At 36.7% G+C, this 17,651-nt stretch overlaps 1 protein-coding gene across 3 annotated transcripts in view; it reads right to left on the reverse strand.

Annotated features, from left to right (window-relative positions):
• Positions 1-6,975: 6,975 nt before the first annotated feature.
• The window catches only part of PTH2R (parathyroid hormone 2 receptor), a 145,798-nt gene continuing 135,122 nt past the window's right edge, over positions 6,976-17,651 (reverse strand). For all 3 annotated transcript variants that reach the window (XM_077884854.1, XM_077884853.1, XM_077884852.1), the window contains exon 15: positions 6,976-7,247. The gene's annotated coding sequence lies outside the window, so the exon portion shown is untranslated. The remainder of the gene's footprint in view (positions 7,248-17,651) is intronic.

Below are 17,651 nucleotides of genomic sequence, written 5' to 3' on the forward strand. Positions count from 1 at the left end.
GGATGCGGCTATCCCAAGAAGCAATAGACACATTCAGATATAACTAACAGAAAGATGCATATCACAATCTTATGGAAAATTAGTGACATCCCAACCTGAATGGAGACACAGATATGGTTATTATTTTCCCTTTTAGAGAACACAACCCAAGTCATGTTTCCTCTCAGATTTTATCCACCTGAATGTCTTGGTGTGTACAATCTCTCTCATGCTCTAAATTGCAAACATGAACTCACAAGCTGTACTGTAAGTTAATTGTGCCAAATGGTAGGGACTGTCTATAAGCTGCCATGGTAACAACACCAAATAACCAACCACACTCTGAGATATTATTTGTCTCTATATTAAATATGCTTCATTTATGGTTTGGGACCTTTCCTAAACCCTACTACATATCCCTTGGGTCCCACAAAAACAAAAAGAAAGCAGACAAAACCAAACAAAACTAAGATTTGAGAGGTCCAGCATATACAGAAGAGTGAAACTTGTCACTTTTACAAGGATGAAATTTCTTTATCTCCTATGCACACTATACATTCCATCAATCTTTCTATCCAAATGTGTTACTAATCTCCGAAAAGATTGAAACTCTCTTCATCAGAAATGCTGATGAAGAGACTGTCCTTGTTAAGAAAGCATGTGGTTTCATTAAAAGACTATTCTATCTACCATCAGTGTTACCTAATTTTCTGAAAGTCCAATAAACATTTCTGTGACTATCAAGGCAGTGTAGTGAAGTCCTTTGCAAGACAATGAGATGTGCCTTCAATTTTACCATGTTTAAATGCAATTTTGGACAATCAGAAGATTTGATTTCTATCTTTGAAGTAGTTTAAAATAATTTAAAAATTAGAGAAGTCTTGGAGGAAGAATTTTAAAATGACATAAAAGAAGGAATTAATATTTGAATCTTATTGCCAAATTATTTGGCTGTGATGGCTTGAATATAATACTGTTAAGGCCTTGGGGGTAACACATAATTTTCCAGAATTGCTTCTGATCGACTCAAAGGACTATAAGGCTTTTGTTTGCAGAATGATAAGGGAAAAAAACCTTTTCTCTGTTTGCATCTAAAACATGACTTTGTTTTTGTTTTAATATTTCTAACTTTCACTTTGAAAAAAAAATCAAGTCAAAAAAGTTGTCAAATAGCACAAGAATTTCTGTATCCTTTCCTTCAAGATTCATCGAATATTAACATCTTAGGTAACTACAGTATAATTATCAAAATGAGGAAACTAATATTAATAAAATAATATCAGCTAATCTAGAGACTTGAAAGTTTTCCAATAGCTCCACTAAGTGATTTATTTCTGATGTAGTATCCAATCTAGAACCAACATTGCATTTATGTGTTACCTGTCTGTCTTCTTGAATCTAGAACAATTCCTTAGTTTGTGTCTTTCATGAAGGATACTGGCCAGTTATTTTATAGAATGTCCCTCAATGTGGCTTTATCTGCCATGTTATCATTATGAAACTCAGGTATGCATTTTTGGTGAAATCCCACAGAAATAATGTGCTTTTTTTAAAGCACATTCTATCAGAAAAACATAATGTCCATTTATTTCATCACTGATGATGTTAAATATGACCAAGGGCACTTGGTGCTTAGTGGTTGAGTGTCTGCCTTTGACTCAGGTCGTGATCCCGGAGTCCTGAAATTGAGACCTGCATCAGGTTTCCCACAGGGAGCCTGCTTCTCCCTCTGCCTATGTCTCTGCTGCCCTCTCTGTGTCTCTCATTAATAAATAAATAAAATCTTAAAAAAATATATGACCACCCATATTTGTGTACTAGTTTGCTAGGGCTGTTATGACAAAGTACAGCAAACAGAGTGGTTTTGACAACAGAAATTGATTGTCTCAGAGTTCTGAAAGCTACTAGTCAGGGCAAGGTATTGGCAGTGTTGGTTTCTTCCGAAGGCCTTGAGGAAGACCCTGTCCCATTCCTCTCCCTAGATTCTAATGATTTGGCATAATTTGCTAGCAAGTCATCAGCTCAGGTTGTGATCTCAAGGTCATGAGATCAAGCCCCACATCAGGCTTCATGCTGGACATGGAGCTAACTTAAGATTCTCTTTCTCCCCTTTTCCCTCTGTACCCCGCCCATACACATTTTCTCTAAAAAAAAAATTAAAATACAATAAGTCAACTAATTTTTGACAAAACAGGAAAGAATATCCAGTGGAAAAAAATAGTCTTCAACAAATTGTGTTGCAAAAACTGGACAGCAACACGTAGAAGAATGAAACTGGACCATTTTTTTTTATAGCATACACAAGAATAAATTCAAAATGGATGAAAAGTCTTAATGGGAGACAAGAAACCACCAAAATCCAAGAGAAGGATTTGGGAAGAAGGAAAAGAAAAAAGAAGAGAGAGAAGCCATAAGGGACTCTTAACAATAACTAACTAACTGAGGGTAGATGGAGGAAGTTGGGCAGGAGATTGGCCAGACGGGTAATGGGTATTAAAGAGGGCACTTGTGATGAGCACTGGGTGTTGTATGTTCAATGATGAATCACTGATTTCTACTCCAGAAGCCAATATTGCACTGTATGTTAACTACCTAAAATTTAAACTAAATAAATAATTTAAAAAGTAAAGACATCAATCATGTTGGATTAGGGGCTCATCTTACTCTAGTATGACCTCATCCTAATTCCATTTGCAATGATCCTATTTCCCAATAAGCCCCAATCCTGGGAGACTGGGGGTAAAGACTTCACCATATGAATTTGGAGAGGAGGAATATAATTCAACCCACAACAGGTGGTGTCTGTCTTATTTCTCCATCATAAAATTACCATTTTTCCCTTTCTAATTAATATGCATCTTATGGACAAATAAACTAAGACTACACAGTTTGAATATTTTGTTTTCCACCACACTTTCAGCCACTAATTCTAGCATCCATTGGTGATTCTTGCCAGAAGCAATTACTGCCGTGTTTCCCAGATAACAATTTCTGGTTTCACCATTCTCTCAAAGATATTTAATCAATTTTATCAATATCTTAAAGATACTTAAACTTTGGACTTCTGCTTTAAAGAAGAGGTTTCTCTTCTCTCCCATTGATTTTTTAAAAATTATTTGTATCACTATGGACTCATGAATTTGTGTTGTATTCAATAGACTATAATAGATTATTATTTGGGGGGGGCCTTGGGGGCTTAAGTTGGCTCCTATATCCTTTAACACTTCCCCATCATTTTTTTTTAATTTTATTTTATTTTATTTATGATAAGCACACAGTGAGAGAGAGAGAGAGGCAGAGACATAGGTAGAGGGAGAAGCAGGCTCCATGCACTGGGAGCCTGATGTGGGATTCGATCCCGGGTTTCCAGGATCGCGCCCTGGGCCAAAGGCAGGCCACCAGGGATCCCTTCCCCATCATTTTTTGATCACTTTCTTAACTTTCAGCACAATATGTTCCAGATTGATCTTGTACTTTCCCTATTTCAGCCATTTGTCCAGAGCCCTGATTCCTTCTATCAAAGAGTGGTATCCAGAACCAAGATCTGGGCACTGTGCTTATAGGTACTGTGTGTTGTTGCTTCAACTCTTGCTCAGCAGGCAGAACTAGGATGCAGAGGTTTACATAAACAAACATAAAAACATACACAGTATATATATATCTGCTTAAACATTTATTTACCTTTATAGCTAACTGTATTAAAAACTATCAGAATACCCTGATGCCTCCATTTTCCAATTCAACACCACAGTATTCATTCTAGTCTTTTCTGCTTCCTTATTGCAGTTCCTTTCTCTGACAGTGGGAAACCTGATGTGAAAGAAAGCTCCACTAAAACCTGGAAGAAATTTCTCTCTTAAGCCTATCATTGGTTCTTTATGTAATCTATTGCAGTATTTTGCAAAGGTTTTTTCAGATACAGCAAATGATAAAATCTGATAGGATGCTGGTACAAACTGGTGGTGATTTGGGAAAATAGAGGCTTTGGTGCAAATTCGTTCTATATTTTTGCATATAAAACAGTACCTTGGAGGTACCTGGGAGGCTTATTCAGCTAAGTGTCTGACTTTTGATTTTGGCTCAGGTCATGATCTCAGGGTTGTGAGATAGAGCACCATATCAGGCTCTGTGCTGGACGTGGAGCCTGCTTAAGATTCTCCCTCTCTCTCTCTCTCTCTCTCTCTCTCTCTACCCTTCCCCTCCTAAATAAAACAGTACTTTTTGGTCTTATTGAGGTATGATTGACAAAAATTGTATATATTTAGGTTGTACAATGTGCTGTTTTAAGGTGTACAACATGATTTGATAGACATATATATTGTGAAATGATTATCTCATCAAATTAATCAACACATTCATCACCTCACATAGTTACCAAAGAAAAGAATGGTAGTTGCCAGGAGTTAGAGATTGGAAGAAATAACACCCTTTTTAATTGCAATTCAATATTAACAGTTAAAATTGAACTTAAATATAATTGTTTTTTTCATCCATTGACAACTCTAATGTTGAAAATTATTCTGATCATGTGAATGGACTTAAAATCCAATCAGACTTTTTCAAATCAAATATTTCAAAATGATGAGGCTCTAATTTGCAAAATGCCCAATCATTTTCAAAGTAGCCGCTTTACACTTTTGTTGGGCATCTATCGAATGAGACAAGACAAGGTGAAAGAGTCAGGAGGGAACAGGAAAAGTGTCTCATACAACATTCTTAATGACTAAGAAGTAATTTTCCTTCCCAGGGACTCTTTCCAAGTGGTTATACTTCTTCATATTAAAAGAAATCATCTTATAGTGATTACAGATGGATTTATCTGTTGCCTTGTAGCAGAAGCCATCAGTGAGGCCCATGTGGATTATGGCAACTTCCTCACTATTTCTTGCTTCCACATCCCACTCTATCCTTCATTGATTTTTCTAAACCCTGACCATAACTTTATTCACAGTCTATTAAACCTCCTCAATTACTCTATTCAGTGTGTCTTCTGTGTTAATGTATTGAGGGCTCTGGAAAGAAACTGGCCTGGCCTGTAATAGTGAATCTCTAGGAGGGTTTCTCTATCTGTGATGTCACAGACAGTGAATTTGATCACTAAAAGCTGCAGCCTGGGTGGCTGAAGTATTAGGGCCACAGTAGCTAAGTTAGCACCAGACTGATTATATTTCCCAGGAGAACTCTTAAGTCATGTGTGGAAATCTGGACCCACAAAAGTTCACCATCATGATGAAAATGACCATCTATCTGATGATACAAAATGAGTCCTACCTACCAACAAAAGAAATAAAATTCTACTCTCATACAAATATCAGGAAGAACCATCTGCTAAGGTTTTCCCAGTAGAACAACACACAGGCAAATAAGTTACAGTTTGTTTGTAAATCAGGATCCAGAGAAGGTATACATTTCAAATTAGCTGACTTTTTTCATAAGTCTCTTTTAATCTATGGCTTACCTTCTTTTTTTGTCACTTGTAATTAATTTGTTTAAAAAAAAAACTGAGTTGTTTTTCCTACAGCTTTTCAGACTGTGGGTTTTAGTGATTTTACTCACATTGTCTAATATTTGTGTCCTGTGTTTCCCATAAATTAGTAGTGAGATCTAGATGAATGATCAGATTCAGAGTTGAATTTTGGCAAGAATACTTCCTAAGTTGTGCTGGGTACATCCATCAGAAGGCAGAAAATACCTGATCATCTCTTGTTTTGTATTTTAACGGCTATTGAAAATCCTTGATAGCATTCATTATTTCATTAAGGTTACCAAAATAGTAATGCTGTTATTGTTCCTTTTTTACTTGTTAACTGGAAACCTCCATTTGGAGAACCTTTTTCGTTGGTGTATCAGTCCATAAAGAAAAAGTAAGATAAATATTCAATTATTTCTCTTTATTTACTATTTTTCAGAATGTATTATTTCTTAATATCCTCCAAATGTAACCAGTGATTTTTACTATAATAATGAATTGATGGTATTAGTCTTAGTGATGTTCAAAGTGTTCAAACTTTTACTAATAGAAATCTCTTAATGATGGCTTCTGTGTCCTTTGATGGTTTTTTCACTTTCTGGTTTGACAAGACATTCAAAGCTCATCTTTTTTATTTTTTCTCCAAACTTGGGTCCAGCCATCTCTCCAAAGGACCCCTAATTTCTTTAGTGAGTGATGATATTTAGATACTACAACTCGCACAGTGGGGATGATCATTGCTACTATGTTGGCCATTGTTTTAGGCCTTTTTGATGAATATAAATAAACGGGTGGGTTTTTTTAAGCTTTTGGTTGTTGTTGTTTTTTTTAAGATTTATTTATTTTTAGAGAAAGAGTGTGCACAAGGGCAGGGGCAGAGTGAGGGTAAATCTCAAGCAGACTACTGATCTGAGGCTTAATCCCACCACCCTGAGATCATAACTGAACTGAAATCAAGAGTCAGATGCTCAACCGACTAAGCCACCCAGGTGCCCCAATTGTTTGGTTTGATTTTTAAGATAAAATGCATCTTAAGTTCACACAGATAGTTCTGATACAAATTCAAGACTACAAGGTTCACTTAAATTTTGATATTACAACTATGTAGCCTTACACCCACACTGAAAATTCTGGTTCTCACAACTCTTCATTTGGTTTATCATATAATTAACATTCAGTGGCCTCAAAATAACAAAACTAAAACTATTCTAAACATTATAATTATAGAAAACAGTTTATGATTTTTATAGGTTTTTTTTGTCCCTAGGATATACCTTATTGGGATAAACAATTATAGCACATGTTTGAAGTAACTTAAAATAATTATTCCATATGGTTTTGCAACTAACTCAACATTTAAATTATAATTTTATGAAGTAATAATTATAAAAGTAAAGGTATAATTTTATAATTTAAAGCTTCAAATATAATTTTTAAAATCTAAATTAAAAATAAAGTTATACTCTTGTAAAGTCATAAAAAATAAAAGTATAATTTTATTTCACAAATACTTTCTTTTATTTTATTTTGTGTAAAACTGACACTCCTCTTTCCAAACTCTCAGGTTTTTTGAGAAACACTGCTGATGAGTTCAATCAGTTTAATTATCACAATGAACCCAAAAATATTCAGTTAAGAAACAAGAAAGAGGGATCCCTGGGTGGCGCAGCAGTTTGGCACCTGCCTTTGTCCCAGGGCGCGATCCTGGAGACCCGGGATCGAATGCCACGTCGGGCTCCCGGTGCATGGAGCCTGCTTCTCCCTCTGCCTGTGTCTCTGCCTCTCTCTCTCTCTGTGACTATCGTAGTTTAAAAAAAGAAAGAAAGAAACAAGAAAGAACAATTTTAACAAACGTGAGTCAGTTTTTCATGCTGACATTCTTGTAAGATTGTCTTTCTTCAATTTAGGATATTTCGATGGAATCTAATTTATATGCTGAAATAAAATATAAGAACATACGCTAATAATGAAGGTAACATAGCGTCTCACATTCAAACAAGGAATGGACTCTGAATGATATGAAACATCTACCTATATTCCCCAGAAAACAGGACTTGTTCAATGAAGTGTACTTTGGAAGGCTAACGTTTTGTTCAGTAATTTAAATTTTCTGCCTTCATCAGAAGAAAAGAGTCAAATAGCTGACAGTTATAGTTACATTAGTGATAAAGTATTTTCAAGCCTTCCATGGAAACTGGCAGAAATTCATCATTATACAGAGAGAACCAAGCATTTTTGTCTATTTGCTTAGTTGCTTTTTTGTTGGTAAAACAGAACACTGAATAATTTAGCTTCATCATCTTTAGAGCAGCCAAAGTAGTTATTGGAAGTAATTGTGCTTGAAGAACAAGTTGAGACTAAGGCAATTTATGTCTAAAGAAAATATACTCAAGAGGAATTTTGCCAAAACAGGATGACACATCTCCTATATAGTCAATATCCAAAACTCTAGGCAAATTATTTTACTCTTTTTCACACCTGTAAAATAGGGAGAAGTATTTTATGGACAACCTTAACACAATTTCCTTGAGATGCAAAGCTGAGATTAAGATTCTAAATGAGTTTAATGATACCTATTTGTGCCTCAGGATTATGGACAATTAGTCTTTCAATTCCATCACACAATAGTTGAAGGCAAGCTACATTTATTCTTTACAATTATTATGTCTATCTTGCTAGTGGATAGCACTGCACAGAAAAGAGTTTAAAGGATTAACTCAACAAACAGCACATGCATAAAACCATATAACTTCCAATTCATTCAGAATTTTAATACACAAAATTCAATCACATTTATAACATAATTTATTTGTTTCTAACCTCCATAAGACAAGCAAACCTTTTCTACAGTTAAGGAAACAGAAGGTCAGTAGGATGAATTGACTTTCTACCAATTTAGAACTCAGGTCTTTTGAGCCCTAGAGCATTGAAGAGTGGTGACACACTTAGCCCTGGTCCTGACTTCCAGTTCAATGTATTTGCCTTCATATTCTGCTGGTGTCATTGATCAGTAAAGTTTCTTTGAAACAAATTCACAAAGTCAGGAAGCACTAATTTCCCAGTCACAAGAAGGAGATATTTGAGAAGGGAGAACATGCCTCCTTTGAAAACAACATGATGACAGTCAACTCTTGGTAGAATAGAGAATCCTTTTCTAAGTGTTCCAGGAGGTGGGGAAAAAAGATAAACTTTTAGTGAATAAAGACTAGAAAACCAGAAGAAACACTGGTATTGAGAATCTCACCACTGGTCTGAAGAATGGGAGATTAAAAGAAAAAAAAATTACAGGGATGCCTGGGTGGCTCAGCAGTTGAGCGCCTGGCTTTGGCCCAGGGCGTAATCCAGATATCCCGGGATCAAGTCCCACATGGGGCTCCCTGCATGGACCCTGCTTATCTCCCTGCTTCTCTCTCTGCCTACGTCTCTGCCTCTGTGTGTGTGTGTGTGTGTGTCTCTCATGAATAAATAAATAAATAAAAATTACAGAAATCTAGGATTTTAAAGATGGTCCTGCCAGTTGGCTTAAGGAGATTCATCTCCCTAAAAAACAAAACTGTTCTATGGACCATCCATATGACTGAAATTGTCATTGTTCGATAGTACTCCTTATAAACAATTTTATATTGATCTAAAGGTTTGCCGTCTTTCTATATTCATACTCTTGGTGTACTCTCTGATAATATACTCTCTTATTTCTAACAATCTCTCAGATTATTTTAGGTTTCCTATGTAGATAATCTTCTCTTTAAAATAACACTTTCTTTCCAATCCTTATATTTCAAGTTCCTTTTTATGTTTTACTACACTGCATTAAACATTAACACTTACATTAAACATCCAGTTTAATGATAAATAGAAACAGTAAGTGTAGGTGTCCTCGCATTTTTGATTCTATAGTAATTGCTTTCAGTGTTTTCCCTTTAAGAATGATGCTTTTTCGTTCATTGGTGGTTCATATAGTTTATCAGTGCTATTTTTTGCTATTCCTAGCTTGTTATTATTATTATTCTAATTGGGTTTGAATTTTATATTTCTTTATGCTCTAAAGTGATGATTATATTTTTTTCCTCCTTCAATTAGTTGATGTGTTGAATAACATTTATAGATTTTTATAATATTAAAGTACTCTTGCATTTCTGGAAAACTACAAATTGATTGTGTTATATTATCTTCCTCATATCTCATTGGATTAAGATTGGCTTGTTTTCTTTTTAAATTTCTTTTATTCTGTACTTCTCTACTTTGGAAACAAAGTTATACAAATAACATAGAATTAACCAGTGAATTCTTTGTCAATTCTCTGAAAAGATTTGTTTAAGGTTAGGTCAACTTCTTGAAAGTGTGTTAGAATAGGCCTCTAACAACCAATGGAATCTGGAAGCTATTCCAGGAAAATTTTCACTCTTGGAGTTTTTAAGACCTTCTAAGATATTGTCTCCTTTTTTTCCGTTAAGTGCCCCCCTCAATGCCTACCCTAAAAACTACAGAATACTTCTGAAAGAAATTGAGGAAGACACAGATGGAAAAATATTCCATGCTCATGGATTGGAAGAATTAATATTGTGAAAATGTCTATGTCTATGTCAGGGCAATTTACACGTTCAATGCCATCCCTATCAAAATACCATGGACTTTCTTCAGAGAGTTGGAACAAATCATCTTAAGATTTGTGTGGAATCAGAAAAGACCCCGAATAGCCAGGGGAATATTGAAAAAGAAAACCAAAGCTGGGGGCATCACAATGCTGGATTTCAAGTACTACAAAGCTGTGATCATCAAGACAACATGGTGCTGGCACAAAAACAGATACATAGATCAATGGAACAGAATATAGAACCCAAAACCCACTGGAAAATTGAATAGCTACATGCAGAAGAATGAAACTAGACCATTCTCTTACACCATACACAAAGATAAATCCAAAATGGATGAAAGATCTGAATGTGACACAAGAATCAATCAAAATCCTGAGGAGAACACAGGCAACACCCTTTTTGAACTTGGCCACAGCAAATTCTTGCAAGATACATCCCTTCTACTTTGAATCAGTTGACTCACCTAACTGCAAATATTTGTGTAGTTATTTATATTTTGTCTAAGTTTAAGTTTATTGGCACAAAAATATTCATGGTGTGCTTTTATTAACTATTACTTTATTGCAAACAAATAACATGATAAATAGGTAGATAAAGACCAATAGGTCTCATACCCTATTGTTTCTACTGAATCCCACACTTGATGAGTCACCTTCTCCATTGCTTAATGATCATTTATTTTTATCTAATTACTTCACATGGGTTAGAAAAAATTTCCTCCAAAGATTTGATTCTGTTGGTAGACATCGGGACCACTTTTACACAACCTTACTCCTACATTATAAGCTTACTATCTCTACTTTTAATACCAGCTTGGTTTTGCTAATCCTTGGCTCATGATTCATAATCTAAACAGTGATTTTACTATACATGTTCATCCCCAGGGCAAGTCTACACCATCCAGAAAAGTACTGCCTTGTCCCCCAATCCCAGATCTATTTTGTTTTGTTTCCACAGTATTCTGTTGGATATCCATCAATAAATAGAGAAGCTCTCCCTGGGTGGAATTCATTTACTCTATAGCAGGAAGTCATCCATAATGCTAGAAGTGCAAATTTATATCCAATTTCTTGGTTTTCAACCAGTGTGAATCATGTTGTTTCAGATATAAATCTTTGAGGCACATATTTTAGAGGCTGTATTTTGTTATCAGTTTGTTGGTACAGTTTAGTTCCTTAAAGCTGTAGGACTGGGATCCTCATCTCCCAGAGGCTGTCACTCTCCACAAGCAGTTTATGACATAGTTCTTCATGGCCAGTAGGAGGTCATCTGTCCCTCTATGAGGGGCCCAGTCTCTCAAAGGTTTCACCTGATTAACTCAAGCCTACCCAGGATAAGCCCCCTTCTGATGAAATCAAAATCAGCTGATTTGAAACCTTAATTATACCTGCCAAATCTCTGTACTTATGCCATAAAATCATAGGAGTACTTATACTCTGTACTTATACCCTGATCATAGGAGTTAAACCCCATCCTATTCTCAGCCCTGCCCACATCAAGGAGAGGGAATATATAGGACATTTACACCAGGGAGTGGGAATCTTGAGGACCATCTTAAAATTCCACCAACCACAAGTACTCTGGCCTCCTCTCATTTATGGCCTCCACAACTGATCTATATATAACAGGGAACCAAGAGGATAAATTAAAACATTTCAGACCATAAAATGAATATTTTTTTAAAATTCTACTGAAGTTGAATTACAGTAAAATGATTACTACTAGAGCAATATAACTCTAGCTTTCATGACCAGTTAGTTTCCACTGCTCCTCCTCACCTAAACTATTCATTCTTCCCAGAAGAGCAGCATGGTACATGCTTTGCACCACACTGGAAGCATCTTACTCTAAATTTTGATCCAGTAGATGCAATACAACCTGTATTGTCAATACAATACATTGACATTAGGACAATGCCTCCCTCTTTAAAATAAAGTCAATATTTACTCATCTGTTCGACCAATATATGTTTTGTAATCATTACTTAAGTAACAGTAAAAATGAAATTACTTTAATTGATATTTATTCTGTTTGTGTAACTCTGCAATCATCTGATTTGCATCATAAATAGCCTTAAGTAAAATTCTAAAGAAGAAAATTTTGTTTGAGTGTCGCAGCCCCTGAAAGGCAATTAGATAATATCCCATCAGCATGCAAGAACAGTGTTAGTCACTCAATTTTTAGAAGTTCTTCATCTATATTATGATACTACACGAACCTTCAACTTCATTACTAGCTAATTCTCAGTAGCTAGTAAGCATCAGCATTAGATCTTAATTGGCAATCAGGACTTCTGGTAGAGCAGGCCTTCCTGAATTAAATCTGAAAGTACTGACCTAATTTCCCAGACATTTAGAAAGTATCACAGTTAATTTTTTTTCAAGATTTTATATCTTTGAGAGAGAGAAAGAGAAAGAGAGAGCACAAGCAGGGGACATGGGGAAAGGCAGACACCTGCTGGGTAGGGAGCTGGACATGGGGCTTGGTCCCAGGACCCTGAGATCATGACCTGAGCCAAAGGCAGACGCTTGACTGACTGAGCCACCCAGGTGCCCCTCAAAATATCATAGTCTTGATGCTTTCTAGTATACACAGGCTGCAATGGCCCCTTTCATTGTTGTCCCCGTTGCTTTGAAGAGTAGACTGCTTCTGCAAGAGCTGTACAGGATAAAAGCTGGCTTGAGCTTTATTTTTTGATTGCCATGCAAAATTGGTACAAATTAGCCTACATATCCCATAATACTCACTAAAAATTTCTTTTGCCACAAAAACTGTGATGAACAGAAATAATAGGTTCTTGATAGTTGCAGGACCTGAGATTGACATTCTATTTTTTTCTACTGGAAAAAGAAATTGGTGTGGTTCTCATTCTTCCTCTTTGTTAAAGTGTGATCCAGGTACTCAGCATTATTGGCACCAATTTGGGTCACAGTCCAGAGGTACTAAATCAGAACCTGCACCATAACTAGATCCAAGTAATTCTTGTGGGCATTAATGACTGAGGAGCAGTGCTTAGTAGATCTCCAGAGGCTATCGACCAAAATGATTATAGCACTGATGATTGCAAAAATTGTAATCATTACCTTTATATATGTTAATAATGTGGCACTTATTATGAGGTAATCTATATAGTTTACAAGAAGGGCACACTCTATCGCCAAGGCAGAAAAAGGAGTGAGTTTTCTGTAAATCTTACTACAATTATCTTTGTTCATATGATATCATGTGTTGATGCAGGTCCTATGGCAATGAGGGATGGGTTCCTGCACTCCCAAGACCTCATAGCATTTCAGAAATAGTTTGAGAAGGAAAAGCAGCCTTAAGATAGCTCAGGTGGGCTGGATTTGGAGAGTCTGGAAAGGGTGGGGTGACACACAAACCTCCCTCCCTTCAAAGGACAGACATCACAGTGCTAGATACCTAGATGGATACACATGTGTCAACTAACATCTTGCCTTCTGGAACCTATTGACCCTCCGTATCTCATTTTTCATTTCCTGCCATGAAAAGGACCATATTAAATTCAGTATAATTGTCAAGTGCTTCTTTCTCAGCTGCTTTCTCTGTGAAGTAAATAAAATAAACTGAGGCATTTGCTTCCCTGAAAGTCTACTCTTTATCACTTCATCAGGCCTCTTCCCACTTCAAGGCTAGATCCTGCCTCTGACATCCTTCCATCTCCTATCAAACTGACTCTGAATTTCCACATTCCATTAGTGAATACATGTCTTTTCAATATCCATGCTGTAAGCAATTGATTCTCAAATTTTAGCATCAAAATTACCTGAAGGGCTTGTAAAACACAGATTGCTGGGCCCAATCCACAGATTTTTTTAGATTCAGCAAGTCTGAGTGGAGCCTGAAATTTTGTATCTTAAAATTTTTCCAAGTGATGCTTATGTTTCTGTTCAGAGCTCTGCACTTCAAGAACCACCACTCTCAAAATAGAATTCCAGGCATTGGGAGTGGGAAGAGAAGCTGTGGGGTAGCCCGGTGCCACACTAATGTGCCTCCTATTGATCAGGTTAATGTGGGTCTGCTAGTGTCCACTCAGGTCTCCAAAGACCTGGCCAGTGCAGGATTCAGACAGAGCAGTGATGTGCAGAAATAGCCCTCTCAACTGGGTTATTGCATCCTTGTGCAAACACATTTTACAGGTGAGGCTGTAACGATGATCGTACTACTATTGGGTGTTTTTTTTTTCCTGATGCAAACTGATTGATTTTTTTTACATTTTTTAAATTTAAATCCAATTTGCCAACATATAACACCCAATGCTCATCCCATCAAGTGCCCTCCTCAGTAGCTATCACCCGGTTGTCCCATTCTCCATCCATCTCCCCTTCTGCAACCCTTTGTTTCCCAGAGTTAGGAGTCTCTCATGGTTTGTCTCCCTCTCTCATTTTTTCCCCACTCAGTTCCCTTCCTTTCTCTTACAATCCCTTTCACTATTTCTTATATTCCACATATGAGTGAAACCATATGATGATTGTCCTCCGATTGACTTACTTCACTCAGCATAATACCCTCCAGTTCCATCCACATCGAAGCAAATGGTGGGGAGATATATATATATATATATATATATATATATATATATATATATATATATAACACATCTTCTTTATCCATTGGGTTTTGAAAGTAACATAACTAGTGTGACAATCAGGGGGGTTTTGGTATATTTTTTATTGGAGTTCGATTTACCAACATATAGCATAACACCCAGTGCCCATCCCATCAAGTGCCTCCCTCAGTGCCTGTCACCCAGTCAGCCCAACCACCCGCCCATCTCCCTTCCACCACCCCTTGTTCGTTTCCCAGAGTTAGGAGTCTCTCATGTTCTGTCTCCCTCACTGCTATTGAGTTTTTAAAAAGCCTCATTTAAATTAGAGTTGGGAAATTCTGAAGGGGGGCCTCTCATGCCCATCCCATACATCACTACCTACACAACCAGCAGGCAGGAGGAAGATCATTCTTGACAAGGGAGGACACTTTTCATTATAAAAATTTCTCTTCTGGCTTTTAAGAAAAAGAAGGAATAGCTCTTTCCAGCAGCAGCACACTACTGCCTGCAACCACCACAACCTCTAACTCTTGTTCTCTAATGAATTTCTGTTCAAAACAACCCTTCCCAGTTTCCTCCTAAAATCTAGTAAGAGCTCACCTTCCCTTTGTCTCTTCATACTTGCCTGGGGTTTTGCCATTGCTTGCATATTCTGAATTGCAATTCTCTGCTATTCCTGGATAAACAATTTTTTGTTCTAAAATACTGGCTGCTTTGTTCTTAGTTTGATACTAGCAATGTGACTTCCTGCATTGGCTATTTATTGAGGAAGGCTGGCATATTGATTTTGGAAAATAGAATTGAAACGGTATGATGTGTATATGAACTATCCAGTCTCTGAATTAATAAACTATCAAAGAAAGTGGGGGAGTTTTTTTCTCTCAAGAGTGATAATATGAGCATTTCTCCTTTTAGCAAAAGAATGTAGAAGGCTGATCTATTGTGCCATCTAAAATATGTATATTGAACTGTTATATTTCCATTAAGTATTTATCAAATTTTCTTTAATATTAAGAAATTATTGTGGTCTAATCCCTAGTGAAAAAAATACAAAGTTGCTCATGCAATGTGAACACGACAATGTAAAACCATATGCAAAAATTAACTTACTTAACAATTATTACTCAATGACTGGTACCTACCAGAACAATGTGCAAAGTTCCAAAACAACAAAGAAAGGAAGTCAAGGGTGATGTTTAGTCAGTACTAGGATATGACTTTGGCCAGGGACCCAGGAATACCAGAACCCACCCTGCCAATCATCCCTCTTTTCCTGGGAAGTCTAAATACCAATTACTAATGTAAATACAACTGCTACAGAGATGAACCCTGTTAAAATGACATTGGGGTAGGGGTGCCTAGGTGACTCAGTCGGTTAAGTGCCTTCTATTCAGGTCATGATCTCAGGGTCCTGGGATGGGGCTCTCTGCCCAGTAGGGAGTCTGCTTCTCCCTCTGCCTGCTGCTCCCAATGTTTGTGCTCTCTCTCTCAAATAAATGAAATCTCTTAATAAGAATAACTAAAATTACATTAGGATATATGAGCTTATACTTAACGCATTTAACCAGCTTATGCTTTATCAGCCACTGGTTCTGGTAGGAAACCAGTAACATGCAAAGGGTTGAATAAAAGGGAATCTAATGAAGAGACTATTTAGAGAAGTCTGGACAGGATTGAGGAAACAAGAAAGAAAGATAAGGTACCTAGGGACTTGCAATAGCAGGAATCTTATACCATTCCAGGTCTGATGAGTCAAAGGGAAAAACTAGAACCTAGTGAGAATGAAAACCTTAGAAACAAGACTAACAAGAGCTACTATCTGCAGAAATGTACCTGTGCCCAAAATTTGGCCAGGTTGGGGGAAAAAAGGAAAATTATCTCAAACTGTCTTGGTTCCCACCCTCCATTCTCCTACCAGGGCCTCCCGCTAGCTGAATCCAACCAGAAGCCCAAGTGACAACATTTGTAGAGGTCAACCTCATGAAGCAGGGCCAAATGGATTAAAATTTACATCTTTAAATCCCCTATTCCTCTCAAACTATAAATCATAGGAGTGGAAAATTCTGAAGTTCCTATGGTATTCCCATGGAGGAATGCTCATGCAGACAGAGAAAGCCATCCCACCCTCCAAAACATTTGGGGCTGATTTGCTTTGACAATATTGCTGTAATAAGTGGAAGACATAGCACAACAAAATGGGCATCCTTCCCTGAGGAATCAGGTACTGCCTAGGAATGTGACAAGCCTGAGAAACAGGCAGGCTTGTCTCTGTTTCCAGAGAAACACAGTGACCCAGCCTGCTATTAACCAAGACTAAGCAGCAGCCCGACTCAGGTGAAAAGTTCCTGCTTCTTCAGGGGGTTGTAGCTGGGCAGTGGGTACCACACAGCTTCTGGCATATTGAAGGTGGAAGTGCTCCTCTTCCTCAAGAGAAATATAATTAATGACTAGATTTTATTTATATAAAACATATAGTCTTCCAAAATTCAGAAAGATTGTTTATATTTTCTAATAAAGATAACGTATTCAACAACAAAAGCCTCTTTTACTTGTGACCGTTGAGAATACAAGTCTAGAAAAAAATAGTGTTATATATTAAAAGTTTTTATGGCTATATTGCATATATTTACATCCTGCAATGCAATATTTAAACAGATGATATAAATAGTTCACTGATAAGATTAATAAATAATATTTACAAAGCACTGTCTGGAGAAATGTAGTTTCATGAAGATTCAATGAGAGTTAAAAGCTAGTCTCAATCACTGCTAATAAGACAATAAAGAAATAAATAAATTTCAGAAAAAGAAAAGGATGGCTATTTTTTAAAAAGATGCATAGTTCAGGGACACCTGGGTGACTCAGTGGTTGAGTGTCTGCCTTTGGCTCAGGTCATGATCCCAGAGTCCTGAAATTGAGTCCTACATCAGGTTTCCCACAGGGAGCCTGCTTCTACCTCTGCCTATGTCTCTGCCTCTCTCTGTGTCTCTCATGAATAAATAAATAAAATCTTTTTAAAAATAAAAAAAATAGAAGATGC

This window comes from Canis aureus, chromosome 36, assembly GCF_053574225.1.
Source record: "Canis aureus isolate CA01 chromosome 36, VMU_Caureus_v.1.0, whole genome shotgun sequence".
NCBI classification, from domain to species: domain Eukaryota; kingdom Metazoa; phylum Chordata; class Mammalia; order Carnivora; family Canidae; genus Canis; species Canis aureus.